Source organism: Halyomorpha halys, unplaced genomic scaffold (genome assembly GCF_000696795.3).
Source record: "Halyomorpha halys isolate HHAL.00 unplaced genomic scaffold, Hhal_1.1 Scaffold170.1, whole genome shotgun sequence".
In the NCBI taxonomy this organism is placed as follows: Eukaryota; Metazoa; Arthropoda; class Insecta; order Hemiptera; family Pentatomidae; genus Halyomorpha; species Halyomorpha halys.
In genome coordinates this window covers 601,090-607,196 of record NW_027107231.1, presented here as the reverse complement: position 1 = coordinate 607,196, position 6,107 = coordinate 601,090, and the positions used below count along the sequence as shown (strand labels likewise).

The following is a 6,107-nucleotide window of genomic DNA, read 5'->3' as shown; positions in this document are numbered from 1 at the left end:
ATATACAATACATAAAAAAGTGATAACGAAAACATAAAAAAATATTAAAGGAGAGTTGCTGAGAAGCTTCTAACAATTATTACATCGCGTTTCTCCTCGTTCACAGTGATTGCAACATAGAACCACATGTGGCCCTCTGGTCAAAATAACTGCTTTATGTTTATAAAAATAATTGCGAGAGATTCAAAATAAATTTCAATACCATGATTACAACATATTGTAAAAATATTTACTTATAAACTACAAGAATAAATATTACAACAATAAATTAGAAATTTCTAGTTATTCAGAAATTTTAAAAGAATTTTAACATGGTTTGTATCAAATTATGAAAATTACTTCTCTTTACGATTTATTTTTTTCTTTTTAACTAAGGAAAGAAAAAAATGTATATTCCTCATTAAAAAACATTTAAAAAAGAAGAAAACTAAAAAAAAACAAAAATATTTTTCATACATAGTTAATTTCTCTTAAAGTGAAACGAAACCTATGTCAACTTTGAATATAATTCATATGAATTGATTGCTTACGAAAGGAACGGACCATATGGCTAAACCCAAACAGCTGTAATTTTAGGAAATCACAAATGCCTTGGTACCGCAGGCGATATGTGTTCGGTTTTAACTACAAACCTCAATCATATGCTAACTAGTCAAAGGTCTACTATTTATTTCGTCTAGACTAGATAAATATTATGAAAGTCTCACAATATAAATTAGGTCTTTATGGAGAGAACTTGAAGAACAGAACGCGTTCTGCAAAATAGTCATCATAAAATTCTAGACAAAAATACCCGGTTTTAGTATTTTTTTCATATACTTACGATAATTTTATTTAATTTATTTTCTTAAATAAGTTAGTTTGTGAAGAATCCTTTAGGAAAAGACTTGAGGAAAAAAGTATGACTAAACTCACTCGAGATAATAATAAAATTCTAAAATTTTTCAAAGATTATATCACAAAAAAAAGAGCTAAAAACAATATAATTCATCTATGTAGATTTTTACTAAAAAGATTTAAATAGTTAAAGTACACCTACGAAGAATTTATAGAATATAATAGATAAGTGTATATTTCTAAAAATAATAACATTTGTAAATTAATTTGTAATATTTTTATCAAATATTTCATAAGTCTATAATGTATTTTAAAATTCGATTAAATGATGTGTTAGAAGCAAACAGCGATTATTTAACATCATCAGATCCATTAAATAAAATAAATTGTGTTTATTTCATACTTTATTTCTTTAAATAATTCGGGAGATTATTTCTTAATAATTTAAAATATTAATAATTACAAAACGAAATTCAAGTTCATCCAATGTGAAGCAGATCAAAATGAAATTAGTTTAAATTAAAAAAAAATTAAAAATCAAAAGACAATATTATTGTAAAAATTTAAATACAAATAGTAATAAACAATTTTTTTCTTACAAATTTCTGAGTAGTTCAAATTTCAATATTTTTGAACTCACTGAAAATAAACCCATATATAATCTCACTTATAAAAATATGTTTTTACACCACTTTTGATGGAAACAAAGAAAAAATGAATACATTGAATATTGACATTTATCATATACAGATACTATGTCGGTATAATTTTTTTTATATTTATTTAATAAAATTTACAACTGTATTACATAAATATATATCTAGGAAATTTTAGTTGTCACAATAATGTAGTATTACAATGACATGGTACTTACTTGTGTAGAAATTACCCATTGGTAGCATTCTAAAATTAGAAATTAAAGAACATAAAATCAATTTTAATTCATAACATTAATTGTGTTCAATGTACACTGATTTCCTAATTAACTCAACAAGTATTTTTTATTTTAAATTAATTTTAATTTTCCGTATCTTTATTTATTTGGCTATTATTTGATATTTTTATCTTAGTCCGTAAATACAGGATGCATAGACACATCCATTATTACTAGTATTCTTTATCTTTGAATATAATTTGAAATTAAAAATAAATAAGTAGTTTAAACAGTAAACTATTTATTCAAAATCAGATGTAAAATATTAAACAAATACACGTACATCTAGTATAGGGATATGAAACATACTTCACAATAATTTATAAAATAGAGGAAATGCTCAAAAAATTGTCACAGTTTTAAAAAAACAACTAATCTGAGAAAAAAAATGTTTTTAAAAAGAACAAAAGAGTAAAACCTATACAAATTATGATATCATGAATAAAATATTTCTTTCTTTTTATATTCAGATAAAAATATTTTAAAACTATATATATATATTTTGTTTTGTCAGATGGTCCATTACTTAAGCAAAGCAGCGATTTGTTCAGATAGGCATTATCAAATCAAATCAATGGTATAAAAATTGGTAAAAAAAAATGTGTGAAGTATAATCCCAGTAATCTGTAACAGTACAATCCTTACGATGATATTTGTAACAAAACCTATATTTATAACCAAAATTTGTATTGGCTTTTTTGGCTGATTGGCTGAACAATCAAATTAACCCATAGTATATTAAAATAAGATCGTAAGGATCACGGTCAAAAAAACAATTAAGAATAGTTTCAATTATTTATTTATGGCCACCGTTTCGATCCGCATTGTAAGTCTTCAACAAGACTAAAATAAAAAGATACAACTTAGGTAAATCTAATGTAAAAGTACAAAAGACAAGTAGAAGTGTAAAAATATATCCATATAAACAAACTAACATAAGACATAAACCAAAAACATTAAAGAATTTAAAGATGAATGTCCAAAAAGAAATATTGACCAGCATAGCATGAGTAATGAACTGATAAAAGGAATATATATTTCCTAACAGATCTAGTAATTAACAAAGAAGATATATTTACTGATATAGTAATTAACAATTAACTGATAAATGAATAATATTGAGGCTATAGTAATTGATACTCGACAGAATGATAAGTAATGAAAGCGATGACAAATAAAGTAAAATAATAAGCGATCAAAAGAGCCCATTGTGAAAGAAATTACTGTTAAGATAAAAAGTGATAAATAGTAATAAGTAAATAAGAGGATAAATAAATATATAATGTAGAAGAGAGCAGTGTAGGAGCTATTATGAAAATAATATTACTAACAAAATTTTTTAATCTTTGCAGACCAAATAGTTCCTAATTCCATTTTATTATTTTTTTCCCCTAGGTAATATAAAATATTTTCCCTTTCATATTTCCTCCATACTCAGAGACTTAGCAAAACAGTAGTTTGGGTGTTTAGACGCCTTCTAGTAAATAATCGACCGAATAAATGCATTCGAAGAAGATAATTGAACAGGAATTTTACAAATAATTTAATAAATTTACTATATCATTATATAGTACCTTTTAACAATAATTCGCTATCCACGAATGCATGCTGGCAATGCTTACATGAATTAGTCAATACAAACATAAAATGTTCATACAACGTCAAGAAATTCAGCCATAACGAAAATTGCATAAACATTTTTTTATTACAAGATTAGCTTTTGCTAAAACACCAGCCTATATTATACATCAATTAATACAAAAACTAATCTATTCGATAATAACTTCCCTATCTACTAGGGCACATTAATTTCATTTTATTCATAAATCTAACTCAGATCAACGTACCAGTCGATTCTTAGGACGCTTGTCTGTCGGATTACCACTTATTGTCCTCTAAGTGATTTGTTCCTTATCCATCCTAACTATTTAAAATGCACATTTTATTCGCCACGATATTACCACTTCAATTATATTTCCAGGCACGTAAATTGGGATAGCGGTGGCGCTTAATTATTCTGCTTGGCTTATTCGCTCTAAATATTCTCCGTAATGATAATAAAAAATTATTACATTCTAATTTTAAACATTCTAGAAAGACGCCATGAGCTAAGTAATTTTGCAACTAAAATAATACCAAACTTTAACATCGCCTATTGTTCAATTTTATTATTTTTTTATTACTTTATTGCAGACCCCAAATACTTAAATTTCTCGAAATTATCGTTATTGCTAATATCCATATATATAAGTTCTATGCTAAAAATGGTATTGCATTTGTAAGTAAGAAAATATGAGACATTAATAAAATATCGAATAATTTTAATCGACATAGGATCTACTTTCAAGTTTGTTTTCCAATTGCAAATATGAATTATGTGCTCCTGATACATACAATCCCGTTAGATTCGATCCAATATGCACGTGCACCACAATAAAGTAAAACACACGAAGAAAATTACCAAAAAAATAACAGGTTGTCGTTTACATACAGGAACAAACCATAAGTGGCAGATAGAACGCGATATCCGCAGCTAAATACAGATAACCCCCGCAAATGCGTACATATGTTCACCTCAGAAAGAGTGAGAGAGAGAGAGCTGACTCGGGAAGAACAGTTAGAACCGCGGGGAGAAACGTGAGGGGGGCGGCTGAGATGAAAAGCATTACGTGGCAGGCGGCCACCTGTTCGCCAAATATGCCCTTTCAGGCCGTTTGGCGGGGGGCGATCTCTCGGGGTTCTGCCCTTCTGGCCTGGCCCCAAAATACTGTTCGTACTCAGTGTCCATCCACGGTCTCTCAAACCATCCCCTTCTTAGGGGTCTTTTACTATTCCTTAGCCCTGCCTTCACATGTGCCGTCCTCTTCAGTCTCGAGATCCATCCATCCCTTGATTTTTTGAAACATCAGGTGCGTGGGAGGGTCAAGGATCTCCGAGCTGACGTCACGGTCAGCTAAACGTCTGTAGCGGAAGCCGGCGCTATCTGTACTTCAACCATCCAACTATTGCTTCCTTATTAGCGAATGAAGTCCATGTTCGAGGTCAGAAACTAATTTCAGTTAATTTAAAAGGTATGAGTAAATAACCATTCCTAAATACATCTCATCGAATTATAAATAGTTTAAGTAATAGAAGTTCGCTTTTAAATATTCCAAATAACAGATAAATTTATATTCGAGGTACTGGGATTTAAAGCAGTGGCATACGTAGAGGAAGGAATCATAACGAAACCTCCAATATACATCGGGTGTATTTTCATGTACAGGTGTAATGAATTACAAATTAATATAAATTATACAAATACTTTCGAATTATTTTGTACTGCACAGTCTAAAAAACGCGAAGAAAAAGAGAAACATTACAGAATATTTCGGCAATTTAATTTAAGGCTATGCATGAAATAGTAATTGAATTTTGATTTTCACCGAGCTCTTTGAATTGTAGAAGTGAATAGTATATTTAGCAAATCGTATTCGGCTTGAATAATTAAAATTTCTATAGATATTATTTTCAAGTTACACTCTCAATTTATTTTTATTGATTAGGTTTTGTCAAGATAATGTAAAAAAAAAATTGTGTTGAAGAAAAAAGGATTAAAAACCGGTCCTAAATTTAGGGATTTAATAAAACGGTATTAAATTCCGTTTATATTAATGGACAAAATATTTTCAACTATTATTTAATTTCACACTCCAATGATCCTCCAGATTGAGTTCATTGTGCTGAATCTGCTAAATTATAGAACTGAAACCAAATAAGTTTCGAGAACCGCTAAACTAATAAATAAAATTCTTTTTTGGTGAATATTTACAAGTTAAGGGACAATTTAAAAATAAGAAATAATTAAATTATACTAAACTCTTCGACAACGCATACGGAGAGGACAAAACTACAAGTATTCTATATAAACGGTCTTAAGGTAATTGAAAAAAATATGTGTACTGAGATCTTTAAATACTGCTTTCAATTACAATATTAAATTGAAGTAAATAATTTTATTCACACATGCAATTACTAACAGATAGTACATAATTTAAATAATGATAAATACCACACAAAATACAATGATATACAAAATGATTACCATACAAAAATCATATAAATACCTTAAGTGGATAAATGTTTAAATTCAAGGCAAGGAGATTCAAAAAAGAGACATAAGTTCATCTCATAATTTGTAATATTGTTCAGAATCAAAACTATCGAATTCATAATTAATATCCAATTAAAAATATAATCTACTAAAATTAGAGAAAAGAATATATTTAGTTATTCCTGTTTCGAATTTTGAATAGAATAGTAATAATAAAATAGTTCAAATAATTTCTGGTCAAAT

General features: G+C 27.8%; 1 protein-coding gene across 5 annotated transcripts in view; it reads right to left on the bottom strand.

Annotated features, from left to right (window-relative positions):
• Nucleotides 1-6,107, bottom strand: part of bs (blistered) — a 417,141-nt gene that overhangs the window by 405,348 nt on the left and 5,686 nt on the right. The gene's annotated exons all lie outside the window — the stretch shown is intronic.